Here is a 27,264-nt window from a genome sequence, read left to right on the forward strand (position 1 = left end):
ATCAAAAGATGATGCATCGCGAACACTTTACTACATTGACCAGAGTCCTTAGGGGCGACACCGCCGGTGTGTGAATAGTGTGCGACCCCACCCCCATTTGTAACTTTAAAAGCTCCCTTGAGCAGCGGGCTGACGAGCCTGGGATCCCGCACCTACGCGCCTGAGTGGTACTATACCTAGCAGATATTGGCAGTCATCGGCCAACCCAGAACCTGGCTTATCCCTGCTGACGAGGGGTGAAACCCCGAAACACGTGTACAGGGATGGCGAAGACAGCAAAGATAGCAGAAGATCGAAATATGATGCATCACAAACACTTTACTACATTGACCAGAGTCCTTAGGGTCGACACCGCCGGTGTGTGAGTAGTGTGCAACCCCACCCCCATTTGTAACATCCATAGTACATAGAAAATGCACCAAGAGCCTGCAAGTTAAATAACAGTTGTGGACTGCAGCACCAATTGTTTGGGCCACTAAAGTAGCAGTGCAAACATGGCTTCAGGCCTACCGTGTGTAGCCTGACTGCTTACAGTGTAACCAGTGGCACAGCCTGTCAACTTAATCCTTAATGGCATGTAGAGATCATCCTTTCAATTAACTGTAAGCCACTCCTAGGCAAACCTTGTAGCCTACAAGGTAGGGTGGTAGGTATTTAAAAGTAGGACCTGTAGAACATTTTTGTTAGCTTACACTGACAGTACCCAAAGAGCTATTTTCACTGTCCCAAGACTAGTAGTCCTATGTAGAAAACTAAAGTGTAGATGATAAAAATACTAATACTGCTAACTTGGAAATAGGACCTAATATAAACATAATAAAACCACTATTTTTAATAGCTATCATAAGTCCACTTCAATGGTGAAGTTAGACTAACTTTTAAACAGTCACCTTTTTCCTGCCTGAAGTACCAGAAGGCTAACTTTCATCAGCTCTCCAACTACTCCCAACCGGTACATGGCCTGAGTAAGGTGTGAAATTCCTCCTAAGAACACCCAATAGGCTCACCGTCCTTGGCGAAGAAGATTCCTCTGGGCTCAATAGAATATGCAGGGTAGTGACTGTTCCCCCACAGTGTCAAATCCTCCATTACAGGTCAAAGGGAGCAAAAGGATGCCATGGCTATTTTTGTGTGTATCCTCTGTCTGGTTGCTGAAGGATCCTGCTTATGTCCTACAAAACCTCTGTCTCTGGGTTTGTTGTGGACACAGTGTGCACTTCAAACTGGATTTTAGTGTTAAATAAGGGAGTACACTAGGATTACCACAGTACACTCCACTCACACCCCCAGTTTCGGAGCCCAGGTTTAGTGCAGCAGAACAGCATCGCCATTTTAGATTTGTCGTGACACATTTAATTTTGGGCCTGTTTACAGAAAAGCAAACATAAAATACTGCAAAAGTTAGTCGGCCAGGGCCTGGGAACCTTTACTTTATTGGTCATAGAAGGACTAGAAGTCTCTTTGCGTGTTCCCCACCCACAGCCTTCTTTAGAACACTTACAGAAGATCAGAAGCCGAATGTACCTGCTGTGTGCGACCCGAGACACAATTGTACCCAGGAGAAACAAGTGAACTCCAATTGTCTGTTGGCTGATTTTCTGTGTAGCTACAGGGAGACACCAAGCTACAAGAGTCCTTTTCCTGTAAGTACCAAGCTTAAAAGTGGCAACTGGTTCTAGTCTGGCCCCTGCTGTTGCCCTCTGCCTTCACCCTTTGAGTTTCTAAGTGATTCCCCAGTGTATTCCCGGTGTTGTTTGGGGTCCAGAGGAAACTTATGAAAACTTTTCCTCCAGACCAGTGGGACTTACATTATTTTTCAAACTTTCCCACTTTCAGACTTTCCAGTCATCTTGGTGTATTCGACCCAGCACATTGGTCCTGTTCTACCACAACCATTGACTCTAATTGGTGCTTTAATTGATGTGGCCTAAATTGATAGAGCAGTTGACCTCGAAGCTGGGGAGCCAGTTTGAGTCTCAGCAATGATGCTCAACATCCTGTCATTCTGGGCAAATCACGTACTCTACCCATGCCTAACGAAAACGCTTGTGTCCATCTGCAACGCAACTGGTGCTCATGTAAAGAAATCTGATACTTTTGGGTTGAGTTTGCGCTATATAAAACTCCTTCTGTTTAATAACTCAGACATTCTAGTCACCAATAGCATTGCTCGCTAATCCACATTTCTCTATCTTGAGTATCATCCACCCACTGGCTATCCCTTCCTCTCATTCACACAACAACACTCCTCTATCAATAAAGTCATCAATCCATATTCTTAAATCTACTCACTCTGCTTCTCACCCATCACCTAGTTCACCCATCTACTCACTAATCCATTGTTTTTTATCCATTTATAGACTCACTCTTCTACTCACTCAGCCATCCACCATTCTCATCCTATTGTATCCTACATCCAATGCAATAACTCACCCCTCCATACACCTAAACCTACCATATTAATTAATTAATTGTGGGTTTGTAATGCGCTAGAATCGACTACCGAAGGAGTATCTCTGCGCAGTAGACCGCTGGGGAACCCGTCCTGGCTTTCCCTGTGAGATGGTCCCTACTGGGTATCTCCAAGATGAAACCAGGCATCCCCGGCGTATGTGGGGGGCCGTTGTGGAGATGAGGCAAGCTAATGCCCAGAGTTGCGAGTGTGATCCCTGGTTAGAGTAGGCACCGAGATGAGAATTATCAAGTCCGCTGACCCTGGTCCACGACCCTGCCGCGTCGGGAATTAAACCCTGGTCCCGGGCTGTCCTCTGCTCTCGGGTCTGCCGCCTCTAACCAGTGAGCCACACTACTCCACATATAACCCTTCCACTTGTTGATTTGCCACGCTACTCTACCTGCTCCCTCACCTGTCCGCGCTCCTCTATCTAATAATATACTCTCCCGTTATGCTTTTAGGCTCACAGATTAGTTCATTCAATCACACACCAATTCACTGACAAACGTATTTGTTCATTCTAAATCACTCACATATTTATTCAATTACTCACTCACTCACTCACTAACTCACTCACTCACTTGAACATATTTCCATTCTTTCACCCTCAATTTTCTTCCACATACATTCACTATTTCATGCATGCATTCACAGATTCACACATCCAAATAGGCATTCAGTCATCCATTCATTCACATACCAAGCTATGCAATTCTATCTCCTGACCCATATATATACCCACTCTAGCTGGCACACTCAGACTCACCCTTCAAAAAACAAACCCTTTTTCACAACATTTGAACCGGGAATTTTACAGCTAAGCGCCATGGGTAGTGGTGGCTTGCAGACCTGGACACAACAAGCCTACAGAACTAAACACAGTGTAAAAGACGTTGCCTCAAGAAAATTACAAAATAATGCCTTGGGAAGTAATATTTGCTGCCTCAAAGAAACAAGCATTTGCAATGCAATAGGTCTCGCATTTGCGAGAGTTTGAGCTATTGGCATTGTAAATGACAATGCCTTTTATTTATGTGTTTTGAAAACCTGCAAGTGGTGCGTAAACACTCACTTCATACTGATAGGCGTTGCTTATGAGAAGCGAGGCTGGCAGTAACTGCACCTCTTTTACTGCCAGCCTTGCTTCTAGTAAGCAAGGACTATAAGTACAAAGTAACTTGTTTGCGCACCGCTTTTAGGTTTTGAAAGCACATAATTAAAAGGCATTGTCATTTACAATGCCAGTAGCGCACTTAATTTGATGTGTGAAGAAACAAGGACCCCCTGATTTGGATCAAATTTCTGGGTCAGGGTAAACAATGTGTGTAAATTAACGCACCCAGGCAAAACAAACTACCTACTGGCACACTTTAAATGGCAAACAAACCACAATTAATATCGGTAAACAACTGTTTTAGCACATAAAGTACATTTTAATTCCATACAAAAAGCAACATTTGATAAAATCAGTAGATCATTGATGAGACTTGATAAAACATTTTAGCATTGTAGCATATGCGTTCATTAATAAAAAACGGTTTATGATTTAAAATAATGGATGGTTTCCTGTCTACACTTAATTTGCCCAGGGGTACAGTACTGGGATTTGTACACTGAATCCGTGAGGGCACACACGTTTTTCTGTACATTCGTTTATTAGTCCGCGCATGTCCTTTACTGGCATGAATACACTGTGCAAACAACATGGTGATGTCATAGACATAGAGCACCATTGACCTACGCTGCTACAAATAGTTAACAAATCAAAAGGTTACCTATACCTATCTACTGCATAGTTATAATTGATAATATGTCTAGTGCTATGGTTTAAAAATATTAATATTTAGCACTTCATTTGGTAGCAAAATTCATTAACACAGCAGGAAAAAATGGGACACTCCTCTCCTGCTTGGGGAGTAAAACACGCAAAAATTGCAGTGGAAACTTTATAACCCTTTGCCCCGGTACCGCAGAACCTGCCATACACATGATAGATACGCCTGTGGTAGAAGTGCCTGTGGAATATTAGGTTGCTTTGGCTAGCAATCTGACTTCTTCTTTTGTACAGGATGGAGCCAGCATGAACATTGCCTTTTGGCACATCTGTAGTATGAAATCAAGTTGAAGACCGCATCTAGTTTTACATACATAATGCACTGTGTCCCTTGCTCATTGCACCATCAGGATTCAAGAAAGCCGGGCCGACGACGGCTGAAATGCCAGAAACCGGTCCCCGGAAGCTTGTTTCCTTCCCAGTGTAAGAATTGGCTTGGTAGTTTGGTTTGCCCTGTTCCCATCATGCACTGGGACAGGAACAGACTAATTTGCATATAGCCAGGTTCTGAGCTGGGATGGTGCAGTGAGCTAAAAAACGGTGTTGGATCTAGCCCTGATATCTTGACTGGGTGAGAGTATTCTGCTTAATTCAGAAACTCTGTCCATCACCACCCCTTGTTGTTAAATATTTTGTCCACCCTAAGCGTGAAAGGGTATACTCAGATGTGAGTCCCTTGCTCATTGCACCATCAGGATTCAAGCAAGCCGGGCCGACGACGGCTGAAATGCCAGAAACCGGTCCCCGGAAGCTTGTTTCCTTCCCAGTGTAAGAATTGGCTTGGTAGTTTGGTTTGCCCTGTTCCCATCATGCACTGGGACAGGAACAGACTAATTTGCATATAGCCAGGTTCTGAGCTGGGATGGTGCAGTGAGCTAAAAAACGGGTTTGGATCTAGCCCTGATCTCTTGACTGGGTGAGAGTATTCTGCTTAGTTCAGAAACTCTGTCCATCACCACCCCTTGTTGTTAATTAAGCTTTAAAATGGCTGCTGTGCTTTTGTTTTACACAGCTCGCCAAAAACAACTTTTACTCCACTCCATGCTAGAGTGTAGTAAAAGTTGTTTTGATAAGCCGAGTAGAACAAAACAAACGCACAACCGCTATTTTAATGCTGAAGGTGTTGTGCCCAAAACTAACCCGATTTCGTCTGCTGCGTTTAAAAAAAATCTATTTCGTTTTGTAGCAATGATGGCACACTGTGGTTTAACTTTAAATGTTTAAAGCTAAAGCGCAGCGTGCTGCGACTTCTACAAAAGTAAATAAATGGAAAGAAATGCAGTGACTGAAACTTTTTTTGTTTGGTTTATTTACTTTTGAAGTAATTGCGGCACACCACGTTTTAGCTTAAGATGTTTCAAGCTACAGCGGAGGTGCCGCCATTGTTTCACAAGTAAATAAATAAAACAAAAAAGGCGTGCTGCAACACCCTGTGTTTTTCTAAATATTTTTACATTTGTGGTAATAGCGGAACGTTGCACTGTAGGGTGAAATGTTTGAAAATAAAGAACGCTTCCTGCAATTGCTACAAAAATTAATAAATGGATAACAAGGTGGGGGCAGGGGATCCGCATTGCGTGGTGGGGGCGGGAGCGGCTTTCTTTGCAGCTCTCGGCATTACATGGGTGGGCAGGGGAGCGGACTCCTTTGAAGTCTGATGCGGGGGCGGGGGAGCTGATTCCTTTGCTTTCAAGTCTGATGCCGAGGCTTTGTGCTATGTGCACGCGCCTGGGTCACATGAACTGTACCCGATCTGCAGTTTGGGTCGACTTTTGAAAGCCTTACTATAATCTCGCCAAACATTTAGCAATGCTGTAGTCAAGACCTAAAAAGTGGAGGACTTTCTCCCGCATGGATTTAAACTAGACCCAATTGAATGTCACAAAAAGTTCATTGCTAAAACGTGTGAATGCTATATGCACACAGTTAATACATTAACTTGATATTAAATTGTTTCGCTACTTACAACATGATACGGTTCAGCTTTTGCAAGGCTGTGTCAAATGGAAGGTCAGTTTGTAGGAGAGGTAGTTGTTCAAGACATCTTGTTGTTGCCATCTGCGTGAGATCCGAGAAAACAAGTCTCTGTGCTCCATGTTTGTGCGCTCACTCTGTCCTATCAGAATGAGGGAGCTGTATTAATGCCAGGTAATGCCGGATATTCAGGACGTCATAAAAAACAAACATTTATTCATAAGAAAGTCAATGTGTCATGAGACAGCACTGGGAAGTCGTTGGCAACGGCCCCCGTAGAAAAATGTGTACACAATGCAAATACATTCAAAACAAGTTTCTTTGCTTTCTAGCGACGCAACCTTCCTTCAGTATTGATGAAGACAATTCTAATACAATATTAAAGCTGTGGGTGCAGTTTTGTTAAAGTAATGTCTATGAATTTGGATGTACTTTAATAAAGATAATACCTACGAAGGAACTACTACGCTTCATTTCTGAACTCTACATTACCTTGGGAGTGCACTGCTCCATTGTTTTCATAGTTTCTCTCCTGCCTGGGCTGGTTGCATCCCTCAACGTCGGGTGCAGGAGTAGCTTGTGCACACCATTTAAACAGCTGGGGCCTCATTTATGAAAAGTGACGCATCGCTGCGTGAAAACAGCGATGCGTCACTTTTCACTGCGCACTCTTGTGACACCAATGATGCATCATATTTAATGTATGACGCATCATGTCGCAAGGACTTACAGATACGTCAGTATTTCTGACGCATCTGTAAGCGCAAAAGTGACGCATTGCTGGAGTGTGTCACAAAAGTGACGCAACTCCAGCAATGCATCCTTTCACATGGGGAAAGCCCCATGTGAAAGGGCTTGCGTCAGTCTTACGCCTGCTGTGAGGCAGGCGCAAGATTTTGACGCAACAGCATCCTAAAAGTGACGCAGTGAAATCTCATAGATTTCACTGCGTCACTATTACGAGCCTTTTTGCGGGGGAACGCCCCCTCTGCATACATTATACCTGACGCAGGTATAATGTGGCGCAGGGGTTTAAAAAGTGACGCATCTACCTAGATGCGTCACTTTTTAAATATGGCGCAACAAGGCGCATATTTTACGCCGCTGGTGCGTCACAAAAAGTGACGCACCGGCGGCGCAAAACTGATGCAAGGCCTCATAAATAAGGGCCCTGATACCTAGTCTACACTTTGGGGAACTGCTTTGAGGATTGTCCGGCATTTGGAGTCCGCCGTTTGGTTCTCTATTGCCTAAAGTTAGAATGTCATTTCCAAGCTGATAAATTGCGTTATTTTCCAACTGAGCCAGTTACTTTCAGAAAAACAAGGCAGCCATGACCGCACCCACCCAGGACTTTAGGGGCCCTGGAGGACTTTGTTGATCTAAATGGAAACTTGGTGAACAGGCATGCTTACTCAGCTGCATAACTGCTAACTACCTGGAAATCAGAAGACACCACCTCTGTGGTTATTGCCAAAACTTAACCACCATCATGTTCGTCTTCACAAATTTCTTTAGTCTCTCCCTAATATAATCTCCCCCTCTGTCACAAAATGCCCGATCCTACTTTATATGTAAAGAAATATGAAAATAATATTATGAAAAAACATCCTCTTCAAGAAGACATCTTCGAGCTGGAACCCCAGGGACGTAAGCACACTGTGACCCCAGGCTAAGAGTCCCCTATATTTAACCTAAAGTAAAATTCCCCCGCATTTTAGTAGATCGAGGGTTTCTCGCTCTGCCCAAATTAACACTGTCTCCTCAATTTGTTTTTACTAAAAAAACTCTTTTTTCAACTTCTTATTTTCCTTTATTCTCAGGTTCATAAAGCACAACAGAAAGAAAACTACTTTGCAGCACAGAGAACTAATAGGGGTTCAGAAATCCCAAACACAAGGACCAAATGCACATTACCTATCCTGAATGGTTTACAGCTATGCTGTGTACAGTACATGATCGGCATGGGTGCATAGGTTTGCTGATAGAGCACAATGTCCGGAAATGTTCTTTCCATTTGCCCCATATCCTGCATTGTTTCCCAGTCATCCTTTAATTTGATTTACTGACTCTTCCATCAATGTTCATGTACAATGGACCATTCTCCAAAGCCAATGGTCAAATGATGGTGCAGTGTCTGCTCCCTAGTATTGGACAACATTTCTTTTGGCTATTAGGCATTTTAACTGCCCACCATCCTTCCTAGCCTGGTTGTATGCCCAATACAGCATTCTTCGGATTACATACCATGGGTACTCTAATTGGTGTTTTTAAGGCAGAGGGAATACAGGGCCAACATGGTTGCAATTTAGGACTGTACCAAATACTATGTATCAACAAGCCTGCCACTGCCTGACTTCAAGTACAGAGGGGCATAGTCGCTTTCCAGGTGTGGCGCAGCAGCCAGGGCGGCTGACTCCGCAGCGCAGGGCTCATGGTTTGATCCATGGCACCGGAGGCAGCTCAGCTAAGCAACTTGTGACTCTAGGCAACAGCTCACTTAATCTCCCTGACGGCCCCAGCGCCTTGAGACCCTTAGGGGTGAGTAGTTTGCGCGTTACAAATACAGGATTTATTTATCTTAAGAAGTCTTTCTGGACTTTAATATATTTGATGGAAGTATTTAAATTTGCACGAGGCATAGTCTTGCAGAAATCGCTGATACCCTGACAGCCATCTTGGCCACCTCAGCAACGTTTCGTCGTCAATGTCTCTGAAATGGGAAGTCTACCTATCCCTAAGGATCTTGAGTGGATCTGGTGAACTGGCCACGAGCGCTTGGTTAAATCTTGGGACAACCTTCTGCTCGAAATGTTCTGCCACCAATTTATATTAAATGAGATTAAAGTCTGGGATAGGGTTCATTCCTTCCTTAAATCCATATAATGCATCCCTGAATTGTAAGAAACTAAAACAAAATCGTAATTCATAGTGAGTTCAACGTAGGATTTTGTGTGTGGACTGCCATACATCATCTAACCTTTATATACCTATATTATCCCAGCTCCTGAAACCCTCTAGTTTCGACACAACCGAGTCCACGTGCAGTGGTGATTTCATCATCAGCTTTTTACCCCACGCTTTCTATCTTAAGACCCGATTCTAACACTCAATTGGAATTCTCGTCATGGGTTTCATACATTACATTTGTGTTAACAGCCCTTGTGTCTCTAGATCCCTCAGGTCCAGCCACATTGCCGGATCATCCCACCCGGCAAAGAACCAGTTACTGATAGGGAGCATCTGGGCTGCCCGGTAAACAGCCTTTACAACGCGGGCATTACCCCGCACTGCTGTTACAACGCTGCTTTTACAACGCAAGTCGTTACAACGGCTTGCGCTGGAGGGCGCTGTTGGATAGGGAATAGTTAATTTTCTATTCCAACACCTTCCCTACTGTAACATGGGCTAGAGTTGGAATAGAAAATTAAACTATTCCACTATCCAGCCCTTACAGCGCAAGTCGTTGTAACGACTTGCGTTGTAAAAACAGCGTTGTAATGACACGCGGGGTAAAAGCCCGCGTTGTAATGCCATACAACAGGGCTGCCCAGTAGTATAACTGAATGTCAGGTACACCAAGCTCCCTTCCTAAGGTGACTATCCATAATTATCAAAAGCTAGTCTTGTTAAGGAATCCCCTAAAGATAAGAAGACAATTGGCACTGAACAGTTCTCAAAATGTTGAAGGTATCGGATACGGGTATTTTTCAAGATATAGAGGGGCAGATTTATGAGTTCTGGCGCATCTCTGCAAATCAGCAGGGATCCGCCAGAACTGATGCGTCACGCAATTCCCTCCTTGCGGCACCACAGATGCGCTGCATTTACAATGTGGCGCACCATGGTGCAAGGAAGGGCAGATGCGTGACGCATCTTGTGGTGTACGGGCGGGGCATTGCTGGAGTAGTGTCACAAGTGCGACGCAACTCCTGCAATGTTCAGAGGCCACCCATACATAACGTGGTGCGTCACTCCTTACGCCTGCTTCAAGCAGGCGTAAGGATTTGACCCAGCAGCGGCGTAAAACCAACAGAGTGAAATCTTGCAGATTTCACTGCGTCAGTTTTACGGGGCTTTCCTACGAGGGAACGCCCACCCTGCGACAGAACACCCACATGAAACCTGACGCAGGTTTCATGTGGCGCAGGGCTTTACAACGTGACGCATCTGCCTAGATGCGTCACGTTGTAAATAGGTCGCAGGGATGCGCCACGTTTCCGCGCCGTTGCTTGACGCAACGGCGGCGTAAATATGGCGCAAGTCGACATAAATCTGCCCCAGAGTATTTGAGGCAATTTTTGACAGGGCACCTCTGCCCCTTATAGAAATGGGAGTTTGCCCCATTCCATCATTTGAATTTTAACGTTTGCCAGCATCATGAGAAACTTGGAATACTTGGATACTGGAAATGACTGTGCGATATCTGAAACATATGTGTCCAGTAAAGTATCCAGTTACACTTTGTCTAGTTCACCCACCAGGTGCACCAGAACCGATCTATGCCAGTTGATTCTGAGGCTCGAGGCATCACCATATATATTCAGTATCTGTATTATTCTGGGATTCGAGAGGTGTGGCCTCTTTAAGTACAATAGGATATCATCAGCATATAATGCTATGCAGTCCTCCAGGCCGCTGCTTCAATCTGTACCCATACCTAACAGTTCTGTTACTAGTGCAAGGAGGAGGGCGGACAGTGGACATTAAGGCATCATGAGTCCAGTACGGGTAGGGGGGACACCTGTAGTGGGCGGACAGATCCCTCCTATAGCTAGGGAGTAGCCCTGAAGAAAGTGTGACTATAGGCATCCCTCCTCCCCCTGTATTGGACTCATGATGCCTTAATGAGGCTTTCATAACACATTCCAAATGAACAGACTGAATAGGTGCTGTATATATTTATATTTGATTTTTCATTTAACTGAGAACACTGTCATCTCCACGGCTGAAGGTGTGGTAACAAGAAGTAAACCTCCATAGGTCCTGATGAAAAGCCTTGTGGTAGAGCTTGAAACTAGTTGACCAGAGACACTCAGGGACATGACCCCGTAAGTCTCTCATTTTCCCCTTATTTTTGATCATATCGACTAGAAGTGCTATTAAATAATACTTTCCTACTAGCCAGATATTTTTAAACTTTTTTCAAAAGAAACCCCCACTCCCATATGGTGAACAGTCAAAATATTGAGTCCAAAATATCGATTGGACATAATATCGAGTTTTAAATATAGATTGGACAAAATATCGATAGGAACAGAATATAGATATCAAAAATATCATTTTTAATGTTAGTAATGTAATATTGAATGTTAAAAATATAGTTAAAAGTTAAAATATCGAAGTACATAATGTAGATTGTTAAAAATATCGATTTTTTAATAATATCTATTTTTTTATAGTGTTTTTTACGTTATAATATGGGTGAAAAGTGTGTATTTATGTTATAATTAATTTTTATTAATGAATTTTGTATTTTTCTTTTTTGCGTAATTTAATTCTGTAGAGGGTTGTGGGTTTATAGAGGAATAGGGTGGGAAGTAATTTAATTATATTAATTAAATAGGTACATTTATTTATTGGTATTATTTTTTAATGAATTGTTAATTATTTTATATTTGGTAAATAATTTAATTTTAATTGGTAATTAATTTTAATTAATTGATTAATTGCTAATTATGTTAATTGTACTAATTTATTTTGTGTAGCTGGTTGTGGGTTTATAGGGGAATTGGGTGGGAAGTAATTTAATTATAAGTAATTAAATATGTAAATTTATTTATTGGTATTAATTTATAATTAATAGTTAATTAATTTATATTTGGTAATTAATTATATTGTAATTGGTAATTAATTTTAATTAATTGATTAATTGCTAATTATGTGGTGGGTTGTTGGTTTATAGAGGAATAGGGTGGGAAGTAATTTTTTTTAATTAATTAAATAATTAAATTAATTTATTAGTATTTAATTCTAATTGATTGTTAAATAATTTTTAATTATTAAATAATTTATAGTTAATTAGTAATTAATTTGCATTAATAGGTAACTAATTGTAATAATTAATATTAATTAGTAATTTTAATTGATTAATTATTATATTATATTACATTGGTAATTACTTTTAAATAATTTTTTATAGATATTAATTTACATTTTTTTACAATAATATATGAAGTATTTACTTTCCCTAATGTTGCATTCTCTGGAGTGGGAATAGTAATTTTAACCCCTACGCTATCCAATGCTTTCCCTACTGTTGCACTCACTGGAGTGGGAATAGTAATTTTTACCCCTACGCTATCCAACGCTTTCCCTACTGTTGCACTCTTTGGAGTGGGAATAGTAATTTTGACCCCTACGCTATCCAACGCTTTCCCTACTGTTGCACTCTTTGGAGTGGGAATAGTCATTTTTACCTCTACGCTATCCAACGCTTTCCCTACTGTTGCACTCTTTGGAGTGGGAATAGTAATTTTTACCCCTACGCTATCCAACACTTTCCCTACTGTTGCACTCCTTGGAGTTGGAATAGTAATTTTTACCCCTACGGTATCCAACGCTTTCCCTACTGTTGCACCCACTGGAGTGGGAATAGTAATTTTTACCCCTACGCTATCCAACACTTCCACTACAGTTGCACCCACTGGAGTGGGAATAGTAATTTTAACCCCTACGCTATCCAACGCTTTCCCTACGATTACACTCTTTGGAGTGGGAATAGTAATTTTAACACTTCTGCTATTGTACAGTAATAATATTGGATATTATGTAATTATTTGATGTCACTATATATATATGTTTTAACAAATGTGATTTAAAAAATGTTTTTATAACTTTTATTAATTATTTAATTATTCTTAGTTAATTTAAGTATTTTTAAGTATATTTTAGTAATTCATTTTTAATATTAATTTAATTTAACATTGTTTTTAATAAAGTCGATATTTTTATAAACTATATTTTAGTAAACGATATTTTATACTCAATATTTTTGTACTTACCTGTTTGTAGATACAAACTCGATATTCTGTCTGTCGATATTTTTTACACAATATTTGTGATAGTCGATATTCTGTCCCGCGATATTATGTCAGTGATCCCTCCCATATATACCTTTCTCATCTGGATAGGTTCCAGGATATATTATCAGTGTTCCCACGTACCCGTTGCTCTCAACATGCCCATTTACTTTGATGGTTTGAGTCTTGGACAGAGTGGGGCATTTCAAAGAACATCACCTTCCTTGAGCTGTTCTCCATAGTGGTGGCACTGATGGTTTGGAGGGAAAAGCTGAACGACATGAAACTCACCTTCTAGCCACTTTTCAAAACAAATCACAGGAAAGGAGCCAATGGCCTCTAACTGTATAAGGGTAGCAGTGAAAGGCTGGAAAGCGCCAGGAAGGTAAGAGACAGGACACAAGGGAACCCATAGATTTCACAAAGCCAACCCAGGTAACGGGTTAACTTGAGGGGGTGGCACTAAAAGCGTTTGAGGTCTCCTTGTTCAAAGCGACATTCACCACAGCATTTTTTGGGGCATTCAAGGTGAGCAAACTTGTGGCCCTAGCAATAAGGGAAATGGGCACAGCATGCCTGCAAGTGATGGATGTTAAGCTAGACGTGATACAAGTGGAATTTTTACTGAGGACTTTAAAAGAGGACCAACAAGGCAAAGGGTCCTGGGTACAGCTGTGTTGCATAGAGGACCCCAGATACTGCCCAGTGTACTACTTGTATTTCTGCACGGCAGTGCAACCTTCTGGGGGGACCACTCTTCAGACACAAGAACAGGGACCTTCAGAGCAAGTTTCAGTTCATGCAGTTCTGTGCAAAACCCTAGGCCGGGTGGGCCTTTAACCATGACTTGGGTCCCTCTAATTCGGGATAGAGGTGGCAATGATGGCTGCTCAGCACGGGATTCCAGATGCAGGGATCAAAGCAGTGGGGAGGTGGTGCTCCCACCCTACAAGGCTTACGTGAAACCCCACCTTTAGTGACCAAACATGGGTCGCATGATGTGAGATTTGATGTTTGCAGCTAGGGCGGTTTGGCATTCTTTTATGCGCTGGACGCAGACATGGTGGACCCGCAGAAGCAGTGTACAGGCAAGCCAGCCAAATAAACCTACATAAGATGGTTGTGGGCATCCCATGGATGAGATAGGGGGTAGCTGTTGGGAACCCTGGGTAAGCTAAAGGTAACAATTACACGATACCTGGATATTTATATTATACGTGTGGGTGGCAAAAATCTTGCACAGCTTGGGAGGAAGGACCTTCCACACAACATCTGGATAGGGCTGACAGAAGCTGCAAGGCCCTTTAGCAGCACCATCTTCATGTGGTCAGAAATCATCTCCATGCAAAAAGTGTGGGGCCATGCCAAACGAAGCAGTAGGTAACTCCAGGAGGTAGTTGAACATCGCAGTCAGCAAGTTCTGCAAGGAAAATGGCTTAGAGAGTATGAGACATGGTCTGATCAACCTAAGGGGCCCGGAATTTAACACAGAGGATGGTGTATACCTCTCAGATGAAGGCAGCAAAGCTTTCTGGCAAATATGAGGAGGTAGCCATGTCAGTAGTGAGCTGGGCTTGAAATGTAAAAAAAAGGGAAAATAATTAAACCTCGTATATGGGAAGAGCTATCTGGGAATGTGAGCCCCACATGCGACATGGCGGTAAAAGAGGAACACGTAATGGCTCGGGATGGAAAACGGATTACAGGCGGTAACCCGGAACTACACTGGCCAGGAACTTTGATGACCTGAGGATTGCCTCCAAGCAAATTATCAAGAGGAACATCTGGGTTAATATATGAGTTTTGAATAAGAATGACTGGTTCCAAGGGTAGACCCAGGGGATGTTGAGCGACCTTTTGACTCGCAGAATATGCATCAATCACTGTGGGAAAATCTAACAAATCTTTTGAAACCATGAACTTTTGAACCGCATCAATCCAGCTTTCTACACTCTTCAATTCAGAGGAGATGGCATTCATCGCAGAAGTTAAATAGGTTGTGATTGGAGCTGTGTCGCTCGAGGCTGTAGACACTGGTGGCACAATTTCAATCCTTACCGGGCTAATTCAAGGAGCACTTTGAAGCACAGGGACATTGCTGTTTTTGCTCGCTGACCCAGGATCACGGTAGCAGGACCTTTCAACGGGCGTGCAGCGGGACTGCGAGGACCAGGGGGCCAAGCAACACCTTAATCGGCCGCACCTGGGTTCTCTTCCCGCCCCACCCCTACGCGGCCACGTCTACCGCCCGGATAGTATAACACTAGTCTCTGCTTCCGCACCGCGGGACACGCGCGGGCGGGCGCCGGGCAAAGCCTGGGCCAAGGGCGGGCCCGTTTTAGCCCGTTCGAGCGCGGACTAAACAAGACCGGGCCACCCCTCTTGGCCATCTGTCAGCCCACTCGGAACTTGATCATTCTGCATCACAACACATCTGCCAGGGATTCCAACAAATAACAAGTGACATGACATCAAGGGAGATGAGAAGTAAAGCCATGGCTTCAACAACCAGGGTTGCAGGTACTTTGGACAGTTTTCTAATTAGAGCTAATTCTGTGGTGGACAATGAACTAACTATCCTTGAAAGGCAGCTTTCAGACGGGATTGAAAGTGCAAGAAGATCCTCTCTGGGTCTAATTGCAAACGCTAGATCCCCGGAAAAGGCTGATCCATCTCATTCAGCTCTCCTGGACAGTATCGATCAAACAGTTGAGTCTGTCCTGCAAGAGCTAAGGACTACTTCATTCTCACATCGAGACTCACTTCAGTTCATACCAGAGGCTGAACCCGCTTCAACTACGGAGGCAGTTCAGATTCTGGAAGAGGGGAGTGACCTCAATTCATCACAATCCTGAGGACTACGTGAAGGTGCTGTCCCAAAAAGGAAAAGGGGGAAGCAGCTCAAGGGAGGAAAAAGGGCCAAACTAGATCGACCGCCTAACAACCCTGAGAATGCCTCCCACGTAGTGGACTCTCCTACACCTTTAAATGTAAATGTAAATTCTAGTCCAACCAAGCCCGCTCATTCACGGGTGACAACGCTCCCGGTTTCTTTCTTCTTTGGCGAGGGGTCTTCAGGCGGGGGAGATCAGCATTCTCATGCTTTCATCAATGCTCTGAAGAATTCATTGGACCCCCTAATGGCCAGACTTGACCGGATTGATTCTAGGCTACAAGCACTAGAAACAGTGACTGAGGGTATTGAGGAACATTTGAGAACCAGAGGCAGTACCCAAAGAGTGCCTACAAATGTGGGCGTTCCCCCACCTAATCCCTCCAGTTTGATAACTGCGAAGAAAACCATCCCCCCTACCTTAGTTAGCACAACTTTACACAACATACCGATTCCCACTCCAGTACCTGCCCCTAGGCAACCACCCCCCCTCCTTTTAGTACAGAAGTCTAATCCAGCACCCATAAAGAACCCCATTCAGACTGGCGACCACCTTGCCCAGGATCCAAATAGCTTATGCCAGAAAAAAAGTTGTCAATCTACCCCCAGAAGCGGCATCTCACGTTATAATCTTAAGTGGAGTGCCTGAGCTCTCCAGCTCTACGCAAGAAACCTTTGATTCGCTAAAAAATAAAGTGATCAGCTGGTTGAATATCCATAGGCCCCTTCTCCCTAACATGAGAAGTGAACTGCTGATGGTCAGGAGGGTAGCCTGGGTGGGCAACACTTCAAAGAAAATCAAGGGTGATTGCATCCTGATGAACTTTAGAGATCCGCAGATAGTTTCTCATATCTGCAATTGGTTGGGTGACTCGGGAAATACAACCATTCAACCATTGCCATTGTCCTTCTTTTATCCACCTCCAAATACCCGATGGTACCCAGGGACTGATAATGGATGGACAAGGGTGGGTCCAGGCTCTCAAGGCAGAAGGTATAGGCCCCTTCGTTATGATGTACCTACCCTGGGATATTACTCACATAACAACAGATTCAGCTGTCTTGATCAGGTTGACTGACTCCAGTTGGAGCCAGGCAAAGGGGGAAGAGCAGGGGGGGGCGCCTCACTCAGTTCAGCCCGGGACAGTTGTGGCCACCCTTGATGGTGGCCATCCCTCCCGGGTATATCCACTCCTCGGACCTGTGGGCATTGTCAATGGAGGATGTTCTGGGCAACCTCCAGCCAATTCCTCTGGCCCGAGTGCATTAAAGATCCTTTCCTGGAATATAGCGGGCTTATGTAACAAACTCGCCTGCCCTGACTGGGGATCATTTATAGATCTAAATGATATCTGCCTCTTCCAGGAAACATGGGCAAGGGAAGAGCAATTTCGCATAGGATTTGCCTCATTCTCAGTCCCCGCAAGGTGGGGGGAAAAGGTAGACCATCTGGGGCTCTAACAATTTGGGTTGCAACCCATCTGGGCTGTTCTGCCAGAACCATGGACACAGCATCCAAGGATGTACAGTGTATGATTCTGAAATGGCAGAATGGCTCTAGACTTGCATTGGTCAATATCCACTCTAGACCTGTGAGTCCTACATCTGAGTCTAAAGCCATTGAAGAGCTATCCTCCTTCTTAATGAACATTCCAGAGGGAGTTTTGTTTCTGGTGGGAGGAGATCTTAACTCTCATTTCAAACCCCTGGAGGGTTTACTGGATGGTGTAAATCAGGAGGAGGATGATCTCTGGAAATTCCCACAGGTTGCAGGCCCCTCTGCGAGGTCATGGGCTCCACTGGCCATTCAAATTACGTCTCTGGCATTGGCCCATTCATCAGGGCATGTAACGGAAGTCTGATAACCCGCCTATGACCACTTATAACAAGCCAGGGAGGGAGGCACATTTTGATTATATATTTGTTGAGTGTAGGGCTTGTAATAGAGTTCTAGACCTGAAGGTTGTACCCAGGGGAGAGAGTGATCACAACCCCCTCATCTTGGACCTTTCTATGCCTGGTACCAGGAAGGGCAGCCCAGCTCCACAGGCTGACACATCTAATGGGGCTATTCTGTCTAATAATAGACGTAGGGTAAGATGGGACAAGCTGGTCAACAATCCAGATGGAGTAGGCGAACTAAATGCCCGGGTCACCCCTGTATTAGTTGACATAGCTGCTCTTATAGATCAGCATCACACGCATGATTTTCCCGAAAGGCTGGGAGCACTTAATTAGGCACTATTTGATAGTCTCTCAGACATTGTAAATCCCCCAGGTCCCAGTGAGAGAAAGGTAGGAAGGAAGCCTACCTGGTATAATAGGGCATGCGGATTGGCAAAAAGCGAACTCCTTGATGCTTTGAAACAAAATACCAACAGGGAAGTAATAAAGAGTAGGAGGCAAGCATACGGGCAGTTAATCCGCCATGCTAAGATCGAGTGGGGGAATGAAAATTGGGCAAAGTTAACATCAGCCTTAGCGGTTAAAGACCCACGGAAGTTCTGGCAGATTGTGAGCACTGGCTCGTTGAAGCAGAGCTGGCAGTACAGCCGAACATCGCAGCAGAAGTCTGGGAAGAACATTTTAGCACCCTGTAAAAGGTGGACAACTCCCGCTTGGTGCACAACTCGGGCGACATAGTCAGTCCGCCTGCGGACGGTTCATCTGAGATTAGGTTCACTTTAGGGGAGGTCCGGGACGCCATATCCAAGCTACCTGTGGGTAAAACACCAGGGTTGGACAAGGTTCCGGGAGATCTTTATAAACACGAACCTGGGATCTGGGCTCCCTATTTGCTAATAATTTATAATGCAATCCTTGGAGGTATGGCAGTCTCAAGTACTTGGCTGGGAGTAGAGTTAGTCCCCATTTTTAAGAAGGGATCCCTCTGCTCCCATCCAACTGCAGGCCAATCAGCCTGATAGACGTATCTCAGAAGCTTTTTGCAAGGCTGATCTTGGACCACCTCTTGGACTGGATGGAGGACTCAGAAATCCTAAGCCAGTACCAAGCGGGTTTTAGAAAGAACGTATCCACTATTGACCAGATTTTCAGATTATCTATGCTCTACTGGAAAACGGTCATCGTGGAGGGCGGTTCATTATATACCGTTTTCGTGGACCTCTGTGCGGCCTCCGATCTGGTCCCACGCAGGAAACTTTGGAGGGTTCTAGGGGACCTGGGCATCCCAGTTCCCCTTCTGAACATCATAATACGATTCCATACTCAGAACTTCGCTAGGGTCAGGTGTGGTAGAGAAGGCAATTTGTCATCTAGCTTCTCCGTTGACAGGGGGGTAAGGCAGGGTTGCCTTTTGGCGCCAACCCTGTTTTGCCTCTATGTCAACAGAGTAATCCCCCATCTGAATGTATTCCCCAACAGAGATGCCCCAAGGCTGGCTGGGTGGGGAGTCTCTGCGATTATGTTCGCAGATGATACCCTGCTACTCGCTAAGACTCCAATGGGTATACAGCGCATCTTGGATGGCTTTGTCACCTTCAGTTACGATAGGGGGCTTGAAATAAATACATCCAAGATGAAGTTCATGATTTTTAACCCCCCGAAAACTACTCGCCCAAACCCTGCCATAGGTGGTGTACGGCTGGAAAGGGTGCACACGTTCGAGTATTTAGGTCTGACCCTTAATGAAAATATGACTTGGGCCCAACATCAGATCAAATCCAATTTAAAGCTCTCCCAAAAAGCGGGGGGATTCTAAAACTTCTGAACAAATCAACGTTAAAACCTATCGGCCCACCTCTTGAAATCTATAAAATGCAGGAACGTGGGGCGGTAATCCATGGAGGGGAATTGTGGAGTCACAATTGTGCCCCTTCAATTACTGCCACGCAAAACAAGTTTATCAGGCAGTTGGTATCCATGCCTGCCAGCACACTCCTGCTTCCACTCAGGCTAGATCTAGGATTGAGATCACTAAAAGAGGAACTGGACCTTAAGCCCCTAACATTCTGGAGGAGACTATGGGTCACCCCGGAACTCTCAAGCTATAGGCAAGAACTTTTGGATCTATTAAATCTCCCTAATGTATGGAAACTTCCCTGGTTAAAGTACATCAGACAGGAATTTGAGAGGTTAGGTTGTCCTTCATTGTGGACCAACCCGGAACAGGCTTGCAGAGGTATAACCCGTAAAGACCTGGTCAAGAGGTCTTACGAGCAGAATCTGTCTGCCTGTTTATCGAATGTCCAAATGGGGTCATTGTCGAGCACATTTGTAGTAACGAAAGATTACTATAAAATGGAGTCTGTGCTTGATGATATTAGCCCTACCTCCCTCAGGAAGTTGTATCTTCAATGGAGACATGGCTCTTTGCCAATCAGAGCCCTCACTAGCCGCTGGTGTCCACCTACCCCCAAAACCTGCCCAGCGTGCGCCGCCGACCTAGAAAATGAAATCCATGTCATCTTCTTTTGCCCTTCATATCAGCTTTCTAGAAAGAAGTGGATTCTTCCAATCTGCAAAAACCTGGGGATTAGGCAGTGTTTTCACTCCTATAGAATATTAAAAACTGATTTATCTCCAGTAATTGTTTTTGCTGTATCCAAATTCTTAGCTGCTATGTGGCATATCAGAAGACAGTATGTGGTAAAATGAAATTTAGTGTATTTTCTTGTGTATAGCTCCAGGTGCTTGTAGGCTTTTAATGATGAGTGGGACTTTTGATTTAATCCCTATTTTAATCGTTGTAAATGTTCCTATGATGAATTAGTTTTACGATAAGATGTACCCTGGTTTTATCTTAAAATTGTAATGATTGTTTGTTGCTGAAATTGTAACTGTGACCTCTTTTATGACATTTTGTGTCAAAATAAAGATGATAAAGAAAGTTGGTAAAGGAGACACACCGGCAAGGCGGTGTGCTGGATGAAGGCCACTTACCTGGGGATGCCTTACAGCACAATAAGTTGGCCGACAGGAGGAGTAAGTGGAACAAGTCACTCACATCCCAGACCCGCCAGACAACAGGGCACAAATGGACAGACATGGTAGCGAGTTCAGCCTAACACCAGTCGGAGGTTACCCCCCTTCGCAGTCAGAGGAAAAGTCCAATTCAAAAAACGTTATCACACTACAAAATTCATATTTATGATTGAAGGCATAGCAAAAAGGAAAATATGGTATGAATTATGGCAGGAGTAAGAGAAAATGTGATTGATTTATGAGTATGATTCATGACCTGTCAATATTATTAACTTGTCAGAATGGATTATGATACTTTCAAAGTGATTTATGACCCTGATTAGGTGATGTATGACCGGGCATAGTGATTAATGACTGCCATGACATGCTAGTACCAATCATACATGATCATATATCTGTAGCCAAGGATTCCCAAAGAGCACAACCAATGCCTGATGTCTTTTTTTAGAAGTCAATATATGTGAACGTTTGGAGTGGGCCAAGGGAGGGGCTTCTGAGAAAACGTGGGTAGCATGAATCCAGGTTGATCTTGGATGGGTGTACTGAAGTCAGCATAGTAGATGGAAATTATTCTTCGGGAGGCTATGCAGAGAAAAGCTGGGTACTTGGCAGAGAATAGAATTTCTCCTTTTCCGTGACAGCAATGAGAAAGATGGCCCCTTCAGGTATCAAAGAAAGAGGTGAAATCCACAGGGCTCACAGCATGGTGGGCTTTCTGAAGAGTCCTTAAGTAATGCAATCATTAACACTCTATCTCTTCTCACAAGTAGAATCTGCCAGGGACTTTCCAAGCATTGGAAATGCAATAGGTCTCGCACCATTAGAGTTAGTGCTTTTAGAATTGTTTATGGGTTTTTTTGTAAATGTTTAGCATTTTTGTTTCCTGTAGCCAATGCTAAAGTATTACAAATAAAAAAAGCCATAAACATTTCTAAAAGCTCTAACTGAAATGGTCTGAGAACTATTGCACTGTGTGAGGGTGAGGGTGAGTGAGGGTGAGGGTGAGTGAGGGTGAGTGAGGGTGAGGGTGAGTGAGGGTGAGTGAGGGTGAGGGGTTGAGGGTGAGTGAGAGTGAGGGTGAGTGAGAGTGAGGGTGAGTGAGGGTGAGTGAGGGTGAGTGAGGGTGAGTGAGGGTGAGGGGTTGAGGTTGAGGGTGAGGTGTTGAGGGTGAGTGAGGGTGAGGGTGAGTGAGGGTGAGGGTGAGTGAGGTGTTGAGGGTGAGTGAGGGTGAGTGAGGGTGAGGGGTTTTGGGTGAGTGAGGGTGAGGGGGAGTAGTTCAGGCTGAGTGAGGGTGAGTGAGAGTGAGGGTGAGTGAGGGGTTGAGGGTGAGGGGTTGAGGGTGAGTGAGTGAGGGTTAGGGGTTGAGGGTGAGTGAGGGTGAGGGTGAGTGAACATACCGATTCCCACTCCAGTACCTGCCCCTAGGCAACCACCCCCCCTCCTTTTAGTACAGAAGTCTAATCCAGCACCCATAAAGAACCCCATTCAGACTGGCGACCACCTTGCCCAGGATCCAAATAGCTTATGCCAGAAAAAAAGTTGTCAATCTACCCCCAGAAGCGGCATCTCACGTTATAATCTTAAGTGGAGTGCCTGAGCTCTCCAGCTCTACGCAAGAAACCTTTGATTCGCTAAAAAATAAAGTGATCAGCTGGTTGAATATCCATAGGCCCCTTCTCCCTAACATGAGAAGTGAACTGCTGATGGTCAGGAGGGTAGCCTGGGTGGGCAACACTTCAAAGAAAATCAAGGGTGATTGCATCCTGATGAACTTTAGAGATCCGCAGATAGTTTCTCATATCTGCAATTGGTTGGGTGACTCGGAAAATACAACCATTCAACCATTGCCATTGTCCTTCTTTTATCCACCTCCAAATACCCGATGGTATCCAGGGACTGATAATGGATGGACAAGGGTGGGTCCAGGCTCTCAAGGCAGAAGGTATAGGCCCCTTCGTTATGATGTACCTACCCTGGGATATTACTCACATAACAACAGATTCAGCTGTCTTGATCAGGTTGACTGACTCCAGTTGGAGCCAGGCAAAGGGGGAAGAGCAGGGGGGGGCGCCTCACTCAGTTCAGCCCGGGACAGTTGTGGCCACCCTTGATAGTGGCCATCCCTCCCGGGTATATCCACTCCTCGGACCTGTGGGCATTGTCAATGGAGGATGTTCTGGGCAACCTTCAGCCAATTCCTCTGGCCCGAGTGCATTAAAGATCCTTTCCTGGAATATAGCGGGCTTATGTAACAAACTCGCCTGCCCTGACTGGGGATCATTTATAGATCTAAATGATATCTGCCTCTTCCAGGAAACATGGGCAAGGGAAGAGCAATTTCGCATAGGATTTGCCTCATTCTCAGTCCCCGCAAGGTGGGGGGAAAAGGTAGACCGTCTGGGGCTCTAACAATTTGGGTTGCAACCCATCTGGGCTGTTCTGCCAGAACCATGGACACAGCATCCAAGGATGTACAGTGTATGATTCTGAAATGGCAGAATGGCTCTAGACTTGCATTGGTCAATATCCACTCTAGACCTGTGAGTCCTACATCTGAGTCTAAAGCCATTGAAGAGCTATCCTCCTTCTTAATGAACATTCCAGAGGGAGTTTTGTTTCTGGTGGGAGGAGATCTTAACTCTCATTTCAAACCCCTGGAGGGTTTACTGGATGGTGTAAATCAGGAGGAGGATGATCTCTGGAAATTCCCACAGGTTGCAGGCCCCTCTGCGAGGTCATGGGCTCCACTGGCCATTCAAATTACGTCTCTGGCATTGGCCCATTCATCAGGGCATGTAACGGAAGTCTGATAACCCGCCTATGACCACTTATAACAAGCCAGGGAGGGAGGCACATTTTGATTATATATTTGTTGAGTGTAGGGCTTGTAATAGAGTTCTAGACCTGAAGGTTGTACCCAGGGGAGAGAGTGATCACAACCCCCTCATCTTGGACCTTTCTATGCCTGGTACCAGGAAGGGCAGCCCAGCTCCACAGGCTGACACATCTAATGGGGCTATTCTGTCTAATAATAGACGTAGGGTAAGATGGGACAAGCTGGTCAACAATCCAGATGGAGTAGGCGAACTAAATGCCCGGGTCACCCCTGTATTAGTTGACATAGCTGCTCTTATAGATCAGCATCACACGCATGATTTTCCCGAAAGGCTGGGAGCACTTAATTAGGCACTATTTGATAGTCTCTCAGACATTGTAAATCCCCCAGGTCCCAGTGAGAGAAAGGTAGGAAGGAAGCCTACCTGGTATAATAGGGCATGCCGATTGGCAAAAAGCGAACTCCTTGATGCTTTGAAACAAAATACCAACAGGGAAGTAATAAAGAGTAGGAGGCAAGCATACGGGCAGTTAATCCGCCATGCTAAGATCGAGTGGGGGAATGAAAATTGGGCAAAGTTAACATCAGCCTTAGCGGTTAAAGACCCACGGAAGTTCTGGCAGATTGTGAGCACTGGCTCGTTGAAGCAGAGCTGGCAGTACAGCCGAACATCGCAGCAGAAGTCTGGGAAGAACATTTTAGCACCCTGTAAAAGGTGGACAACTCCCGCTTGGTGCACAACTCGGGCGACATAGTCAGTCCGCCTGCGGACGGTTCATCTGAGATTAGGTTCACTTTAGGGGAGGTCCGGGACGCCATATCCAAGCTACCTGTGGGTAAAACACCAGGGTTGGACAAGGTTCCGGGAGATCTTTATAAACACGAACCTGGGATCTGGGCTCCCTATTTGCTAATAATTTATAATGCAATCCTTGGAGGTATGGCAGTCTCAAGTACTTGGCTGGGAGTAGAGTTAGTCCCCATTTTTAAGAAGGGATCCCTCTGCTCCCATCCAACTGCAGGCCAATCAGCCTGATAGACGTATCTCAGAAGCTTTTTGCAAGGCTGATCTTGGACCACCTCTTGGACTGGATGGAGGACTCAGAAATCCTAAGCCAGTACCAAGCGGGTTTTAGAAAGAACGTATCCACTATTGACCAGATTTTCAGATTATCTATGCTCTACTGGAAAACGGTCATCGTGGAGGGCGGTTCATTATATACCGTTTTCGTGGACCTCTGTGCGGCCTCCGATCTGGTCCCACGCAGGAAACTTTGGAGGGTTCTAGGGGACCTGGGCATCCCAGTTCCCCTTCTGAACATCATAATATGATTCCATACTCAGAACTTCGCTAGGGTCAGGTGTGGTAGAGAAGGCAATTTGTCATCTAGCTTCTCCGTTGACAGGGGGGTAAGGCAGGGTTGCCTTTTGGCGCCAACCCTGTTTTGCCTCTATGTCAACAGAGTAATCCCCCATCTGAATGTATTCCCCAACAGAGATGCCCCAAGGCTGGCTGGGTGGGGAGTCTCTGCGATTATGTTCGCAGATGATACCCTGCTACTCGCTAAGACTCCAATGGGTATACAGCGCATCTTGGATGGCTTTGTCACCTTCAGTTACGATAGGGGGCTTGAAATAAATACATCCAAGATGAAGTTCATGATTTTTTACCCCCCGAAAACTACTCGCCCAAACCCTGCCATAGGTGGTGTACGGCTGGAAAGGGTACAAACGTTCGAGTATTTAGGTCTGACCCTTAATGAAAATATGACTTGGGCCCAACATCAGATCAAATCCAATTTAAAGCTCTCCCAAAAAGCGGGGGGATTCTAAAACTTCTGAACAAATCAACGTTAAAACCTATCGGCCCACCTCTTGAAATCTATAAAATGCAGGAACGTGGGGCGGTAATCCATGGAGGGGAATTGTGGAGTCACAATTGTGCCCCTTCAATTACTGCCACGCAAAACAAGTTTATCAGGCAGTTGGTATCCATGCCTGCCAGCACACTCCTGCTTCCACTCAGGCTAGATCTAGGATTGAGATCACTAAAAGAGGAACTGGACCTTAAGCCCCTAACATTCTGGAGGAGACTATGGGTCACCCCGGAACTCTCAAGCTATAGGCAAGAACTTTTGGATCTATTAAATCTCCCTAATGTATGGAAACTTCCCTGGTTAAAGTACATCAGACAGGAATTTGAGAGGTTAGGTTGTCCTTCATTGTGGACCAACCCGGAACAGGCTTGCAGAGGTATAACCCGTAAAGACCTGGTCAAGAGGTCTTACGAGCAGAATCTGTCTGCCTGTTTATCGAATGTCCAAATGGGGTCATTGTCGAGCACATTTGTAGTAACGAAAGATTACTATAAAATGGAGTCTGTGCTTGATGATATTAGCCCTACCTCCCTCAGGAAGTTGTATCTTCAATGGAGACATGGCTCTTTGCCAATCAGAGCCCTCACTAGCCGCTGGTGTCCACCTACCCCCAAAACCTGCCCAGCGTGCACCGCCGACCTAGAAAATGAAATCCATGTCATCTTCTTTTGCCCTTCATATCAGCTTTCTAGAAAGAAGTGGATTCTTCCAATCTGCAAAAACCTGGGGATTAGGCAGTGTTTTCACTCCTATAGAATATTAAAAACTGATTTATCTCCAGTAATTGTTTTTGCTGTATCCAAATTCTTAGCTGCTATGTGGCATATCAGAAGACAGTATGTGGTAAAATGAAATTTAGTGTATTTTCTTGTGTATAGCTCCAGGTGCTTGTAGGCTTTTAATGATGAGTGGGACTTTTGATTTAATCCCTATTTTAATCGTTGTAAATGTTCCTATGATGAATTAGTTTTACGATAAGATGTACCCTGGTTTTATCTTAAAATTGTAATGATTGTTTGTTGCTGAAATTGTAACTGTGACCTCTTTTATGACATTTTGTGTCAAAATAAAGATGATAAAGAAAGTTGGTAAAGGAGACACACCGGCAAGGCGGTGTGCTGGATGAAGGCCACTTACCTGGGGATGCCTTACAGCACAATAAGTTGGCCGACAGGAGGAGTAAGTGGAACAAGTCACTCACATCCCAGACCCGCCAGACAACAGGGCACAAATGGACAGACATGGTAGCGAGTTCAGCCTAACACCAGTCGGAGGTTACCCCCCTTCGCAGTCAGAGGAAAAGTCCAATTCAAAAAACGTTATCACACTACAAAATTCATATTTATGATTGAAGGCATAGCAAAAAGGAAAATATGGTATGAATTATGGCAGGAGTAAGAAAAAATGTGATTGATTTATGAGTATGATT

General features: G+C 44.5%; 1 pseudogene; it reads left to right on the forward strand.

Moving 5' to 3' along the window:
- LOC147683738 (metallothionein pseudogene) overlaps nucleotides 1-27,264 on the forward strand; it is a 105,875-nt pseudogene that overhangs the window by 3,145 nt on the left and 75,466 nt on the right.

The sequence above is a fragment of the Lissotriton vulgaris genome, chromosome 11 (assembly GCF_964263255.1).
Source record: "Lissotriton vulgaris chromosome 11, aLisVul1.2, whole genome shotgun sequence".
Taxonomy (NCBI): domain Eukaryota; kingdom Metazoa; phylum Chordata; class Amphibia; order Caudata; family Salamandridae; genus Lissotriton; species Lissotriton vulgaris.